Source organism: Crocuta crocuta, unplaced genomic scaffold, assembly GCF_008692635.1.
Source record: "Crocuta crocuta isolate KB4526 unplaced genomic scaffold, BGI_CrCroc_1.0 scaffold72, whole genome shotgun sequence".
Lineage (NCBI taxonomy): Eukaryota > Metazoa > Chordata > Mammalia > Carnivora > Hyaenidae > Crocuta > Crocuta crocuta.
In genome coordinates this window covers 8,167,100-8,184,466 of record NW_027529427.1, presented here as the reverse complement: position 1 = coordinate 8,184,466, position 17,367 = coordinate 8,167,100, and the positions used below count along the sequence as shown (strand labels likewise).

Below are 17,367 nucleotides of genomic sequence, written 5' to 3'. Positions count from 1 at the left end.
AGCATGAGCAGGGGAGAGGCAAAGAGAAGGGGAGACACAGAAGCCAAAGCAGGCTCCAGGCTCTAAGCACAGAGCCAGATGCAGAGCTCAAACTCACCAATGGTGGATCATGGTCCTAATCCAAAGTCGGACATTTAATTGATGAGCCACCCAGGCGCCCCAGTACCAAGTCTTAAGGAAGATTTGTTTAAATTATGTATTAACTCAAAAGTGTAAAACCGCATAACACTAAAGTCAAAGAGTATCTTTTTAAAAGTCAGAATAGTGATTTAGACTTATGGGCAGACTTTTCATCTGCAACAATAGAGTCCAGAAGAAAATGGAATATCTTCAAATTGCTGTAGTAAAACTGCTAAAACAGAATTTTTTACCTGACACCATTCATGAGTGAAGACAAAATTAAAAAAGAAAAAAGACAACGTCAAACAAACACTGAGGAAGTTTGAAATTTACCACTTTAGACCACTGCTGAAGGAACTATAAAATATGTGCTTCCATATTAAGGAAAGAAACCAAGAAGGAAGAAAAAGAATAAAAGATGAAATAAAGTTTCCTCACAAAGGCTTCCTTGGGAGCCTAAAATTCTTTGTCACATCTACCGCATGTAAGATAAAGCATTCCCAATTCAAGACCCCCTCTCAAGGCCAAAGAAACACAGGACATTCCCATGCCTCTAAAGCTCAAAGCCCTTTTTCTCTGGTACTAGTTTTGAAGTCCCAGAGCAAGGTTGTCTTTTATCATTCCTTTGCCACCCAAGACATTCTCTTTTTTTAAAGGTTTGTTTGTTTGTTTGTTTGTTTGTTTGTTTATTGAGAGCGAGCATGCACACAAGTGGGGGGGGAGGGAGGCAGAGAGAGAGGCGAGAGAGAGAGAGGAAGAGTCCCAAGCAGGCTCGATGCTGAGAGCATAGAATCTGATGCAAGGCTCGATCTCATGAACCATGAGATGATGACCTGAACTGAAACCAAGAGTCGGACACTGAACCACCTGAGCCACCCAGGTGCCCCAAGACATTCTTTAGAAAAAACTTGGCTCAGAAATATTCTTTACACATTTGAGCCTACATTACAATTTCCCTGTGTAGTTGACAGTATATAAAGGACCAGACACAAAAAATTTTCTCCTGCTGTACTTCAATTAATCCCAATGAAATATTCAAGTAATCATCATTTATAAATGAGGCTTAAAAAAATAAACAGATTCTTAATGAGGGGGAGTGGTGCCACAGAGTAGTAGCAGATGTAGGTCTTCATACAGAGGGGAGTTAAATGATTCAACCAAAATTCCAGACAAGAGGTTGAGGCACATCTAAACACAGGTCTCCTTGGGCCCAGACATGCCTGCACCTTGTGACAACATGCTGTCTTTCAGAAGTTTCCAACTAAGTAATGCTGTTCTCTCCTCCTCTCTGCCTCTTCTCTGTCTCTCTCTCTCTCTGTCTCTGTCTCTCTCTCTCTCTCTCTCTCTCTCTCACACACACACACACACACACACACATATACACATACCGCATGGAGATACTTATCAAAGAACTTGAAAACATTTGGCCCCCAAGTGCTGAAGGAATGCTTCCCTAACGTTTAGAATTGCTGTTCATTTACTTCTGGGCCTGAAAAACAATAAAGTAAAGTAAACATTTACTACCATTTTATCCTCTCTCCTTCAAATGGACCACAACCTAACTGTAATCTCTCAAGAGGCACTGACATGTGCCTGTCCCTGGGCCAAGTGTGCATAAATGTGACTACCCAGTGTGCTCTCTGTGAATGTCTCAAAGAAGAGCTGTGCCTACCTCTTGGAGACACCAGGCCTATTCCATTTCTTCATTCAACTAAAGAACGTTTTTACGACCATTTTCTTCTCCAGGATCTTCTTTTCTCCTTTATTCTATGATAGCTAAGTCAAACTCTAAGGAAATGTCTAGAACCCATTGTCTGGAAAGTGCAACAGGAATTGAGGATACCTGTGCATTCAGACTCAGCCCATTCCACAAGTAATACCTTCAGAGGAAAGGGGTGCATTCTGCCCAAGTTTCCCTGGAGTGGAAAAAGGGAAAATCCCAAAGTCTTGCTGCCCAGATCCAGCAAGAGATCAAGGTGGGGTCAGTGCCACCTTGAGTTTCTCCAGAATAAGGCCAAACTCGGCAAAGAGGTTTCCCAGATAAAGCCAGACAGGGTGAAATGGTGGCCATAGGACTAGTCATGACAATTCCCAGAGGTTTCTGGGCAGGCAGACCAGCAACTGATGCCACTTCACTATCTAAGAAAGGCAGAAAAATGTGCTTCCGACTAAAGGCTTCACCCCTCTCCTTGAGGTGGTCCCATACGATGGTCAGGTCTAGTGGAAGAGGTGGGGCGTGGGTTTAAGGAACTAGAAGAAAAAAGCAGGACTTGCAGCCACTGGACTATCTGTGCATTTCACTGTGATGGTCAGTGCAGAGAATGTGAGTGGAAGTGCAGAGGCCCAGCTTCCTCTGCTCAAATCACTAGGCCTTTGCAGCCACTACCCCTCTCACTGCCTCTAGGCAAGGCTTTCCAATCCACAGAGGCTGCCTGTAAGGCCTCTTACTAGAGTCCCTGCACATGTGACAAGGACTGGGATAGAGCCTGGGGGTGCCTCCTGGTCATTAACTCTTTCTTGGATGAAGTACTACACAGCAGAGCATATTTTCATGGCATTCAAAGAGTATTACTGTCCTTGGCACCAAAAACTTACACCCTTTCATTAAACATTCAGATATCATATCTCTCTTTTTGCAGGGAACTACAGGTATTGCAAAGTTCAAATGGGATCCAACCTGAGATTTTCCAGTGGTTTATAACATTTTGTTGTGAGGTTTTGAGAGGGAGAGAATAAAGAAAAAAATAATAAAATGTTCTTTTCTCAGGAATTTGATATACTGATATAGTTGTAATGATATGAAATTATTAAGCTTAACACTCTACAAAGTCTAACCAGTTTTCCAGGGAACCAATATCATAGTCTGGGAAACTTGTTTGGTATAGATAGCGGGTATAGGAAGACAGGAGTGAGAACAACATGGAAGGTCATTCTCTAGGTAACAACCCCAAGCTGGCACTTCTCATCTGAATTGTCCGGAACACTCCTATCTACTGTTGAGCCATGACTGAGGCCAAAAGTGCAAGCTCCTTATCCATGATGCCCAAGACTATCTGTGACAACCTGATGTTTGGTGTCCACCTTTATACCAGTCCTGATGTCACCTGCTTCCTTCCATCCTTGTCTCAAACATGGGCTCTCTGCTTTGGTGTTAGTGCCCAGAAGGTTCTCAGGAAGCCAAACTGTGAAAGCTTCAGTAAAATTGGTCTCCATGCACTTAGCCTTCCACACAAACGCACGCACACACACACACACACAATCTTAGTCCACCACCTTATACCTACCCTTCTTACACTGTCATTATCCCCACCACCCAAGTTTGCCATCTCCTTCCTGTTCTTATGCTCTCCAAGAAAGTCCACCTGCTCCTCTGTACATCCACTCAGAGCTCAAGTGGCCAACCAGCTATTCTGATGAATAATCCATGAGAAGAAAGGCAGGCTGGAGGATTCAGAAGCATGAATCCTACTAAAATTATATGCTCTGGGACTTCCATTCCCACCAGCCACCTCAATTGTCCTAGGCAACCACCTCCATTCTCCCACATCAACTCTAGCTTCATTTATCTCTTTACAGAACAAGAGTCTTCTGTCCCCTTACCCTAGTTAGTGCCTATCTCACTTTGGCAAACTCAGTTCTGGGTAACCTTTTCCTAGAAATGCTAATCACTGCTGGCCCCTAACTCATGCTTCCTGACCTCAACCAGGTTCCCTCTGACTTAGCAACCCTTACTGACATCTTTGAGATATCCAAAGATAGTATTTTCCACTGACCATTGCCTCTTTCTGTGTCTTCAAACTCAGACCATATTACAACTCCCTCCATCTGTCTCATGATCCAGCAATGTAGTTCCTGAGACCCATAGTATCTCTTTTTTCAGCTCCCCCTCACCACTCTCTATGTTCTCATCCTCTGATTACTGTTAGTCTATTTCTGAAGACAGAGTTGTACCTCCTTGGTTGGGGTTAAACCTCCTGTTCATGTCCCTGACCCTACTACCAACTGTTTTCTAGATCTCCTTCATCAAAAGCCCCCCACTTCCATGTCCAGTCTCTCATGTGCCAACAAATCCATCTCTTCTCTTCACCTTCACAGCCAAGACTCTAGAAAGAGTAGAGTGGTCCATGTATGCCTCCCATCACTTCCACTGTGCCTCAGCACTAGGTGGTCTGACTGAACCCACTCTCAAAGTCCACTTCTGATACCCAAATCATCAAATCTAGTAGGGTTCCTTCAGTTCCCATTTTCCCTACCCATTCAATATTCCATTCAATACTGACAACAATGGCCTTCTTGCCCTCCATGGCCCCACAGTAGCAAGGGTCTTCTTCTACCTCCCTGACCATTCTGGTTCTGCCTGCTCCATTTCATCCCCTTCCTGTCCTTTGAATGTAGAGGGTCCATCTTCAGCCCCTTCATCATTTTCTTCTCTCTTTTCCCTCTCCCTGATAAGTTCATCCATTTCCACAGCTTCAAATATCATCTCTAAGTGAACTCTAATTCTGTATGTATGCTGAGTATTTCCATTTACTCCCTCAATCCACTCTCTACCCTTCCCATCTAGACAACAGCAAAGGATTCCCTTGCCATCTGGCTTTTGTTAAGAAAAGCCCTTCTTCCCTCTCATGCCTGGACTATGACCTCAGAACTGTTCTCTCACCTGCAGTCTTAGCATCCCCACTTCATCCTTTATCCTGCTCCCTGCCTGATCTTCTGGCAGAGTAGCTCTGACCATTCTATTCCTCACTCAGTGGTCCTCTGTTGCCTACCAAATGGGATGCAAGCTCATCAGTCTGACTCTCACTTTTTCCCATATATAACTTGTGCTCTAATCCAACACAACTCACTACTCCTTTAAAATCCAATGCATATGCCTTTCAACATAGTATTGACTATACCGTTCTTCCTATAGCGAATGTGCAACCCCTCTTCTCTACCCCAATTATGTTTACCTTTCAAGATTCAGCTATGTCATCATCTTTATATATGCTTTCTCTACTTATTCCATCTAACTCTATCACCCTTCTTCTTTAAGCCAGTAAGCCTTTCATCTTTATGTCCTTGTAACATCAAGCATAGCCTGCCTTTTATCATAGTTCTGTCTGTGAATGTGGGTGTGTATCTTACCTCCTACTAAACTATATACTCCCTAAAGGAAGGGATAATTGAGTGACTATAATTTTGAAGGTCTCCTTGAATCCAGAGAGCTTATGAGTACATTGCCTTACAGATAACAGATGCTCATAACTTTCTGTCAATGACCAACCATCCCAATTTTGGGAAGGGAAAAAAAAACAACTTAAAATTATATTCATCACAATTGGCATGAGATATCCCACATTCAGGAACACTTCACAGTCAACTTATCTTAGAAAAAGTCTTCTTATCTCCTGGTCTTTCAGACAGCTGGGCATAGGTCAAAATTTCTGCCTTTTAAATAATTGAAAAACAGATTCTATCCACTGCAGACCAAATATGAGATGTGAGTCACTGCAATCCCCTCAGATATGGAGCCTGGAGCCCCAGAATGACCTGGGCACCCAGACAGGGCAACAGAGGCTTTTTGACCTTGGAGAAACACTGTGCAATATTTTAGCTATGGACAGTGGCCAGAACACACCTATAAGCAGGACCAGGGAAGGGATGTGAGGGCAGAGCCTACAAGGGAAGAATTTACTAATAGTTGGATTAAACTAAGTGTATTTGTCTTCAAAGTGACTAGCATCTCTGTCTTAGCATACTGAGCTCTGCTAATCTAAGATACACATACGCACACACGCGTGTCTGTGCACAATTATGGCCAGGCTAAATCCACAGATCAAGATGCACAGGCTCACGGAAGTGTGTGAAGTTCTGCAGGTATGAGGCCTTAAGAGCTATGCCTACATCAGAACACACTACCCTAACAGATAAAACAGCCAGGCTACAAAAAGAGCACAAAACCAAGAGTAAGGAGAAGTATATTCTAGTCTATCCTGTCACCAAAAAGCTTTCTAACTTTATTAGGGCTCCTGTAAGGAATAAATGAAATAATATAAATGAGCCCCCAGAGATAATCATAAGATAAAGTCTAACATACAATATTCTCTCAAAAAAAGAAATAAACCTGACTAGTTTTTTTTCCTTCCCTAACCAGGCAAGTTGTTCAAATTCTCTAAGCGCCAACTTTCCTTATCTGATAAACTGGGAATAATAACACTTGTCCCACTACTTCAACGGGGTTTGGTTTTTTTTTTTTTTTTTGAAGAACAACTAAAATAGTAGACATGAAAAGGACTAAAAAGGTATTTTAGGATGATCAAAATGTAAAGTAATATTATCACTTTTAGGTAAAACAATGACCAAAAAAGCCATCCCAAGATTGGAAAAAAGCTCCCCGATCTTTAACTGGGCCATTAATCACCAGCATGGACCCATCAAGTTAAAAAATTTTCCCTCTGCTTATCTACTCCCTTCTCTCTTACTCTCCTCCCTCTTTTCTGATTCTTTTCCCAGTGTCTTTTCCATCTCACCTTTTTTCTTCCCTTGCCTAGACTTCAGATAGTGTGAGAAGTAGACAAGAGCCCTGGGACACGGCTGGAAAACAGAGACCCGATCAACCCAGCCACACTGCCCTTCCACCAGTACAGAGGAACAGCAGCCACCAAGGGGGCACTTTGCCCAAATCCATCCCCCAGCAGGGTGAGGCATCCTCTGCCAGGGTCCTCATGATTATCAGACTGGATACTTGTCTCTACAGGCAGGAGTGCCCCTGGACTACACAGACAGGCAGACAGAGAGACAGAGACAGACAGACTAAATAGCTTTGTCTTGCCAAACACCCACTTCCTGTTCAGTTACATATCCCAGTCAGCATGGAGGTAAACGCTGAACTGGATCTAGAGATGTTCATTATTTCTTGGAATGGAGGCAGCATCAGTCACTCCTCATCAAAAGACAGCTGCTAGATTGTTAAACACCTAATTAGAGTCAAATTTCTGATATAGGCACTGGGAGCCCAGAGAAAATGTTAGGTTCTCATTACTAACACAGTGGAACTTTCTAATACTATATTTGTCCTCTACACAGGATTCAAACTTGGGGAGCCATGCAAGGAAGTGGGCTCTTCTAACTAAAAAGTCATAATTCAGAGCCAGCAATTTCACTCCTAGGTATATACCCAAGAGAATTAAAAACAATGACTCAAATAGACACTTGTAACCCAATGTTCATTGCAGCATTATTCATGATAGCCAGAGTGTGAGTGTATTCACAACCTAAGTGTCCATCAACTGATGAATGGATAAACAAAATGTGGTATATACTTACAATGGGATATTATTCAGCCTTGAAAAGGAATGGAGTTCTGATACCCGCTACAACATGGATGAATCTTGAAAACACAATCAGTAAGATAAGCCAGCACAAAAGGCCAAACGTTGTATGATTCCGCTTATGTGAAATATCTATAACAGGCAAATTCATAGAGACAGAACGTAAATCACAAGTTACCAGAGGCTGGGGAAAGGGAGGAATGAGGAGTTACTACTTAGTGGTAACAGAGTTTCTGTTTGGAATGATGAAAAAGTTTTGGAAATAGATAGTGGTATGGTTGTACAACACTGTAAATTAATGCCACTGAATTTTAATACTTAAGATGGTTAAACTGGCAAATTTTTGTTGCATATATTTTACCACAAAAAAAATTTTTAAAGGTCAGGGTTCACATCTCCTTCAACTATCAATAGATGTGACTTATAGACTTAACTTTACTGAAACAGCTAAAAAATAAATCTTAAAACCATTGTTTCCATACATGAAAGTGCCTAATTTCACCTCCAGATAATACCAAAGTCTCTAACTAATCTCATGTGCTTCCTTTTAATTGTATCATTTATCATACAGATTGTCACGACATACCTAGATCTGAAATGCGTGAAATGTGCTGCCAACAGCTAGACTACACAGAGGAGCTCCAATTGCAGAATTATTATTGCTGACAATAATGCATGAAAATCCATACAGATAGAAGGTAAATTCATGGTTGCCAGGGGCTGAAGGCGGTGGGGAATGGAGAATGACTGTCAGTGGGTGGGGGTTTCTTTTGGGGGTAATGAAATGTGCAGGAATTAGACAGGGTGATGGTTGCACAATTCTGCAAAAAGACCAAAAACCACTGAGTTGTGTATTTTAAAGGGTGAATTTTATGGCATGTGAATTATATCTCCACAAAGATGTTATTTTAAAATAATTCATTAATTTCTGAAGCCCTGGAAGCTCAGCTGCAAGGATGGTCCCCTGAATCATCAGAATCTTGTTTGAGGATGGAGGCTGACTACTTTCCAGGAGGGAATTACTAAGAAGACATTCCAAGAACGGTGATGAAGTAAAGCCATACCAAGAAGTGGTCATCTCAAAGCCAAGACTTACTAGTTAGATCATCCATTAAGACCTACAGGGGGATCTGAAAAAACAAAGAGGGCCCAGTCAGAAACCATGGGCATAAATGAATAGCTAGAAAATGGGACCCTGAGGAGGGGCATGCCAAATGACCACATAGCAGCCACCAGAGAAGAACAAGTGCTGGAGTATCTGGGTGGCTCAGTCGGTTAAGCATCCAACTCTTGACTTCAGCTCAAGGTTTGGTCTTGTAGTTCACAGGATTGAGCCCCACGGTGGGCTCTGTGCTGGCAGTGTGGAGCCTGCCTGGGATCCTCTCTCTGCCTCTCTCTCTTCCCCTCCCCACTCACTAGCACACACACATGTATGTGTGTATATGCACATGCACTGTCTCATCTCTCTCTTAAAATAAATAAATAAGCATTAAAAAAAAAAAAAAGAAGAAGTGTTCAGCTATTTATCTACTACACATGACCAGGAGAAGCTGGAGTTTCCATGGAGCAAATCCAAGCAAGGTTCCATGAAGCTAGCCCAAGGCAGTTTTTTCCAAAATGGATGGATAGTGAGTTCTTCTTTCTCCTCTTCTCCATATGGAGAAATAACTGAAACAACAAATGCCTTGAAAGTCTAACAGACCTGGATTTCATTCCCAGCACCAATACGGTCTAGGTAATGCTGGCCACAACACACAAATCTTTGGTCCTCGGTTTCCTCACCTGAAAAATACTAGCACCTGCCTCAGAGGACTGATAGAAGGACAAAATAATATTAAGTTCATGAAACGCAAAGAACACTACTGGGGACATACTAGGCATTCCATAAGTGGTAGTTATCATTCCTGCCCCATTTAAAAATATAAAAAGGAAGAAGTTATATATCAATATAACTTATTTTTTAAAATAAAAATGAAAACATGAATGACTCCACAGACTGACCCAAGGCTGGAAGGGAGAGGGAGCATACTGAGGGGAGCAAGATGCAAACTTAAATGCGAATTTTCCAGCACACTTTATAATGATGAGATTTTTTTTGCCTTAGGAAACTAAAGGTGAATCTGTCACTTAAGATGGAAAGCTAAAGCCTTTTCCTATTGCGATACGTGTCTCAGTGCTGCATGGAACTGTTCTGTCTCTTTATCTACATACCTCTAGCACTTGTACTATACACAAAAAATTAGGGTGTATTTGGGTTTTTTTCTAAAGCAAGGTTTACATTTGAAGCAAAGCTTTATTTTCCAGGCAGGCAGTCTGTCCTTCTATACTAAGGAGTTGTGTTTAGGTTTAGGGAATTCATGTGGGAAATATGGTTTGTTGCAGATGTTTGTTTGCCCAGGTGGTGTCCTTCCTGCTCTCAATGGCCCTATATCCAGACATTTGGACCATCAAAGGACTTTTGACCAGTTTGGCTTTGGGCCTCAGGCTGAAGGCAGGGAGCCTCGTGCTGTGGGTGGGAGAGACAGCAATGTGGCAGGTGGAGAGCTGCTGGGCATAAGGAAACCTTGCATCCCTGGGTCCTGACCCTCTGGTTGGAAACAGCAGCCCAGACGGTCCCACAGTCCTGGGATCCTACTGGCCTCACACTGGTCGACAGATGTCAAGAAAACCAAAATACCAGGCCTATCTTGACCAATTTTTCACTTCTTTGATTATTCTGGTATCAGCCAGACCACCTCAGGCTCTGTTTCTTTTTGTTTTCCAATTCCATCTTTGAAATTCTGAATAATGTCAGCCATCCCACAACACCTACAAAGTAGTTTCAAACACTCTGACAGTTGTTCCATGGCACTGCTTTTTCAAACCCTAGTGGTCTGCTTTCTGATAGGAATAATTATATACACATGGTGATTTACACTCATCCTCCCATACGAAGCTTCACAGCTGCCTGGTAAAGTTGGCTGGCTAAGGAGTCTTATCTCCATTTTATAGATGAAAAATGTAAGGCCTGATTCCTCAGAACTCTCAAAAAAAAGATCAAGTCAAAGAATGTGACCCCAGTCATTTTTCTAGCTGTGGTCTTATTTATTTTATTTTTTACTTTTGCTAACTAACATCTTTGAAAGGTTTTTAGCCCAACATGGATTATTTTGGAAGGAAAAAAACAATATAAATGACTGAACATGACACAATGGTTACAAAGTAAATAGAGCTTAATTGAGTAATCAAGTCAACATTTCTGCCCACAGGCTATATGGGGAAGAACATTCATTTACTGTCCGGATTTTGGCTTGGTTCTCTAAAGGACAGGAGACAAGATTATTTTATTTTCTTTTTAGCTAGGTTCAAGCGGGCAATACCAAGTGTAGCCAAGTGTATTAAAAGAAACCCCCCTTGGCAAATTGGCAGTGTGAATACTTCATGAAATTATCATAACATTATGTTCTGAAATGGTGGTTTCTTCCAGGGATCTCAAAGGCCACATCTCTAAGGGTGAGTCTAGCTCATGCCTCTGTCTTAAAGTTAGAGATCAAGTCAGCCTAAAAGGCCTTCCAGTTTTCGATTTATAAGAGCATCAAACAAGTCGGCCAACAAACACTTCAAGGATGATGGGAGTGTCAGAGGCAGGTCCTAGATGAATTCCTTTCCATGTGCTGAATGTAAACCAGGGTTCCTTATTTAAACATCTCCTGGGAAGAGTCGGGGTGTCCTAGAAGACCAGCCCTGACAAAGAAGCAAGGAGAAGCCTTTGTTCTTCCAGCTCAGGTAGAGTCCATGGCAGCCTGTCCTCTGGCCAGCCTGCAACCTAAATGTCCCCATGGTTTCTACCCTGCAGTGAGTGTGTCTCTGCACCCTGGCCGACAGCAAAGCCAGTCCATGAAGAAATGCCAACAGTTCGCCAAGGGAAGTCCTACAGAACAGCCTCTCCTCTCATCACCCCGCTCCCTCGCAGGGGCTGAACCAAGCCTAGAGCGGGACAGAAAGGAAGCACGCAAATAAAAACAGCTTGGAGCTATATCTGTTTGCAGACAGAATAGTGATCTGAATTTTGTTGGAGCTCCTTGTGGACATGTATGAACTTTTACTCTGCAGCCTCAGAAATTATTTTTAAACCTTTCCAATGATAGCTACCCCCACCCCACCCCGACTCCGTTTCCAAATCTAACATCTCAGAAGTGATTTTAAGCCAGAACAAAGGTGGGCTTGGACAGAGGTAGAGTAGGGAGAGGTTGAAAGGTTCATTAAGCAAAATTTTACCAGAAACACTAAGCAATGTTTTCTTACCAGGTTTAATATACCAAGTGTGGTCAAGAGAAAGCAGGAGGAAAAAGACCCTGAAGACCTTGTTTCTGTCACATCCCTGCCTGAGTTACTGACTCTTTAGGAGCCTGTTTTCTCAACTAGAAACAGTCTGTCCTAAGGTTCCTTAAAACGCTTTGATCTAGAAGGTAAATTCCCAGAGACATTACATTTATTCTACATCTGTTTGACAAACCCTTCAAAGCTCATGAATCTAGAACCACCCCCTCCCCACCCTCTGTCTGTCTCTCTCTCTCTCTCTCACATACATACACATGCACACACACGGTATAGCAAGAAGATGTTTTTAAGTGAACGTGTTACGGACAACAATGGTTTGGTAGGGTTTTGGGAAGGGGAGGAAATTTGGCTTCTTGCCAGTTAACCCACCCTTTCCTTATCCTCTGGCTCTGAGCCATATTTACTATTTCCTTCATTCTCTTGGTCTCTGAGGAAGTAAGGGCCTAATTTCAATCTGTTTGACTCCGGAGCTCCAGGCCCAAACTGCTTTCCTTATGTCCCTTAAATCCCCACTTGAGTTCATTCAGTTCTACAAGTAGTAACTGTGTTCCCCAAACCCCACCCCCCCCAACCCCCAGATGCCTGCCGGGTCATCTGGGCCTCTTCCTGCTTTCTTCTCCCAGCAGCCTGGCTCCCTGAAGCTCCCAGCCATTTCACAACTCTGCTCTTCTACGAGGCCTTCCTGGGCTCCCACCCACACATGGCATAGGCTAGAACTGCAGCGAGGATATTGGGGGGGCTGTCCCAAGGCTCCTGGGAACCTGAGACTCCACTCCAGTTCCCTTCTTGACAAGAGCAGCCGCCTCTAAGTGCTCCTACACCATAGAGGGAAAGAAGCAAGGTCTGCGGCAATGTTCCAGGCATGCACCTTCACTGGGTCAGCAAAGCCTTATCTTGAACACAGAAGCGCCCCATCTGGGAATTAAGATACATAGATACCGTTCCTATAGTGCCTAGGCTTTAGGTTCAAACCATCACATTCACTGCTTCAGCCCTCCATTTTGCTTTTTCTGCCCCGGGTTCAGTTACGGTCTACGGGCCTGGCTTTGAAACGGCACTGAAAACCATTCCATGTTCCCAGAGGGATCCTGTCACTTTTACTTGTTTTATACAGTATCTAACCTTGAGGTACATGTAAACAGGTGTTTACTAAATTATTTTAATAATGACAACCATGGCTTGGAGTGTTGTTTCATTATCAGAATGTTTAGCACTCATGTTGCTAAATATTTAGCACCTGATATTTTGCAAAACAATTCCCCGTGCCTTTTTTTTTTTTAATCAGTCTTCTGCTCTCCTCCACAGTGCCCAGCATTAACTGAGGCAACAGTGGGGATGGGATCTAAAAACAGACTAAATCATTGTGATTATTTTGCTAATTGGCTTTGCTCTTCAGTTTTCAGGTATTTCCCAAACAATCTCAGTTTTCTTCAGTCCAGGTTGAAAAATAAAATTGTCTTCTACTTTTGAATGCGGAGCACTGATTTTGGAGTCCCAGCAAGGAAGAGCGGGGATGACACCAGCTGACCTATCACCACCATGTAACAAACAGCTGCCTCACCAGGCAGGAAGAATAACTGAAAAGGAAGAAAACGCTAAGGTCCACTCATTCACCCCTTCTTAACCTGATGGCAAGAGGTTCTCAGACCTCACAGAATTTGCCACAACAACTAAGAAGGCCAAGTGAAAAAAGGGATAGAAAAGAAAACACCAGGAGTTAGAAAACATCACTGAAAAGTAGAACAAGTCTCAGTTACTGCCTAACCGGGGTCTCGGGAGCTTTTCTGCCATTACCCAGCAGGAGCCCAGCCAGAGTCATAAACAGAAATCAGCTGTGAAGTGTACCCAGTTGCTTCTGTGCTTTTTCCCTAATAAAGTTAGGAAAACGTCTTCTTGCCTATGAGCTGAGAAGCTCTGTAACCCTACAGGTTAGGGTTTCCAAACCCCAAATTTCTGGCCACCTCATGTTCCACTGGGCTTGGGAAGTACTGGCCCTTCTGGTTTCTAAACCATCTATGGTAAATCAGGGAGAAAATTAATATACAGCCATAACAAGTTCAGCTAATCACCCCAAAGGCTCCCTCAAGGCTCAGTAGGATGCTGTCTGTTTTAGAGGTAAACAGAAGTCTGAGGTAAAAGTGTGCAAAAGTGGGAGAAATCCAAAGTGGGTTTTCATTACCAGAGGGTGGCAAGGTCACTGAGGGACTCAGTCACACTGGAGAGTCCTCTGTTGTGTGTGCTGGCGTGGGAACACACACTGGTCTTTGGGGTTCTCTGTACCGGGGCAGGTGTAGGCATAATCAGAGTCATAGCACACAGGAAATTCTCTCCAAACTCTCCCATATCTTTCCTCACCAAACCCAGTGAGACTGCCCCTTCCCTGACTCCTAAGCCCTGGAGCGCCACCTACTGGGAGAGGCAGAAAGCACATCCGCTTTAGGTCTTCTAGGTCTGCATTCATTCGTTCTAGCCAGCATGCATTCATTCAGTCATGTTATCAAGGGCCCTGGAATGTGCGGGGACCTGTGCTAGAATCAAGGATACAAAGATCAGCAGAAGCTCAAAATCCCCATTCAGTATGCTTCAGTATTAAGTCCAAGGTCTTATATACATAGAAGAACCCAACTAGGATAATGTCAACTCAAAGAAAAACATGCAGGAAGTGTTCAAGTCATCACCAAGACTCTGAAAGAAGGCTGCAGGGGCTAACAGCTCACTGTTTCATTTGCAAAGTACTTTACCTGTAACATCTACCTGTAGAGAACAATTCTCCACTTAATATGAGGTAGAAATATCTAAACAGTCTTAGGGGACTGCATTACCAATATTCCTCTCCACAACTCACTGGGTCGCCAAAGTACATTAAATTCTTGTGTAATCTGAAATATCTTTTCCTTATTCAGTGTGTGTGTCCGTGAACACATACACACATTTAAATACTCTTAGCGTGTGCTCTATGGAAATAATGAATAATGGGTTCTTGTAATAGAGTCTATTATGTAGTATTCTGATACACTGGAAAGTATCAGAGCAATACTAGGAATGATATTTTGAGCCTCAATAGCCCCTTTTCTCCAGTTTCCTCCAAGCAGTACCCAGAGAAAGAGAAGCTACTGTCACACTTTCTATAACCCGCATAAGCTGAGGTGCAAGCAACATGGTTCTATGACCATTTGTAAAGAGAGTTAACTGTGATCATTATTATTATTATTACTTTATTATGATGATTACTATTCTGCCATATTGCTAAGTAGTTAAAAGAAAAGCAGAGTGTCTTCCACTCCCAGGAACACATGTTTCTCCCCTCTGCCTTGTCTCCAGCAGATAAGGGACGTTCTGATGTTTTATTTGCTAAACGGTTGACTATTAAGAAACTCATTTGCTAGCTGGAGCCTGCAATAGAAAATCAGCCCAGGAAAGTGGGAGGTTGGTGTGGGACCAGAGTAGATAGAGCACCACCAGAGGTGAGGCGAGGCCCACACGAGCCACTCCCAGCCTGAAACCCAGGTTCAAAAGCCAGTCTTTCGGTGAACCTTCAGGCTATCCCAATGCACTGACCGCTGGTCTCCATACCCCAATTCTCAATGCACGCACACACACATACACACAGAGCACTGAAACGCTGAGGAGAAAGGGCCAATGCATCCAGTGCCTTCAAGTCCGTCAGGAAGAGAAGAATGTAAAGCCCCACCACTGGCAACTTTTTCAGTCCTCCACTCTTTGGTTCGTCACCATCACTGATCTGAGGTAATTGTTTGGCTTCCCTTCTCTCTCTCCTGAAACTCTAACCCCTAATTATGTTTCATCACCCCTTTGGTTATTAAACCACAGCAACCGCTTCCTTGTAAATATTTGTGCTTTTCCAGGTCTGCCCTTCCGTACCTCCATCACCCTCCATCTCTCCTCCCTGAGAAAAACCCTGGGCAATGCCAACGACCAGGGAAAGGGGGATGGGAAATGGAGAGGAGACAGGCATCCTGGTGCTCTTTCACCTGAGAACCGCATCCAGGAATGGAGGCAAAACTGCTCCTGTGAATTATATAATCACTGCAGCTTCAAGGGAGAGAACTGGAATTCAGGTTGCCATAGTGTTTGTTGGCATGTTGCTGGAAAGGCAGAGCTCCAGGCCGCGGCTTACTCGCTCCTGTCCCTCCATCTTTCTCATAAACCTCTCCAGGGTCAGTGCTCCTACTTTTAATGTCTGCTCCCTGCATATAGGGGGCGGGGGGAGGGGGGAATGCCGGCGAACAAAGGGTCAAAAGAAAGGAAAGGGCCAAGAGGGGTTTATCCTGCACTAAGAGGGGACCTGGTAAACTATCTAATATTATCATTAGGTGAATAATAATTCTTACCACAGTATACTGCCATCATTAGTGATAGTAAGGACAATACTATTGAGCTCTCCTCTTCAAGGCTGCTCACACCGAGTTGAGAGCCTGGAGGAGAGAGATCCATCCCCACTCTTCACAAATATCACCCTTTCCTTTGTGTCTCTCACCCTCTCCCTCCTAATGCATCCACCGCTCCATCTGCTAGGAAGGGGACAGGGGAACAGGTGAGAGATGGGGTCATGGCATAGAGAAATCCAGGGACAGAAGCTGCCCTAATGGCAAAGCCCTGGCTCACCCTAGAACCCACAGCCCTTGACAAAATCCTTTCTACCGAGAAGTCAAAATCCCCGCTGCCACCCCAGCTGGAAAGCAAAGGGACAGCTGGACCCAAGATTGGTTTCAAGACGGAAAGGGACCAGGCAGGTGGCTCTAAAGGACAGGGACTCTGTCCCCAAATGGTGGAGATGGGGGCAGGAGGATGCTGGAAAAAAGATACATGGAGACACCTCCTCCCCACCAGGCTGGGGTCCTCAGAGAATCACTTAAAGTACCCCAGGAAGTAACAGGACTAACAGCGACAGGTATTCAGGAGGAAGAAATTGAAAGGAAGATTGTAAACATGGAGCTTGGGAAACTGGGAGAGAAAAAGGGAAGACTACACCCAAAAGAGACAGCGAAAGCCATGAAGACAAGACAGATGAAGCTGGAGGCTGCCACACTCCAGCAAGACCATCCCTCTACACTCCATCATAACCTTAACTGCTGAGCAATGGCAAAACATAATAACTTGTTAATACGGGGGTGGGGGTGAGGGAGAAAGTTTCCAAGAAGTGGGGAGTTACCTGAAAGCCTTTCCCCCTCACTGGGGGGAGCTGGTGACACTTGATGCCAAGGATGGAGATGCTGGGAAAACACTGGGCAATAGTGTGCAGCCGCGTGAGCTCGGCACACCCTTTCATTATTTCCTTAAAACATGAAAAAGCAAAGCCCACACACCGCCCGAATTCTAACTGCTTACATCCTCAGGTGCTAGCCCACATGTGGGTGCGAATAAGAATACACGGGGCGTGGGTGCACTCGGGGTCAATGGCAGTAGAGAGGTGGGTGGGTGTAGGTGAGCCGAGGGAGAGAGGGAGAGCGGAAGAGAGGAGAAAAGGAGCCGCGCGAGAGGAAGAGAGAGAGAGAGAGGGAGCGAGGGAGACACGGGAAAGAAGGAGAGAGGCGCCGAGTGTCACATCTGCATGCCGAGCCCCCACCCGCCACCTGGAGCGCGCTGCCAGGCG

General features: G+C 44.0%; 1 protein-coding gene across 12 annotated transcripts in view; it reads right to left on the bottom strand.

Moving 5' to 3' along the window:
• CACNA1C (calcium voltage-gated channel subunit alpha1 C) overlaps positions 1-17,367 on the bottom strand; it is a 654,628-nt gene that overhangs the window by 636,844 nt on the left and 417 nt on the right. The gene's annotated exons all lie outside the window — the stretch shown is intronic.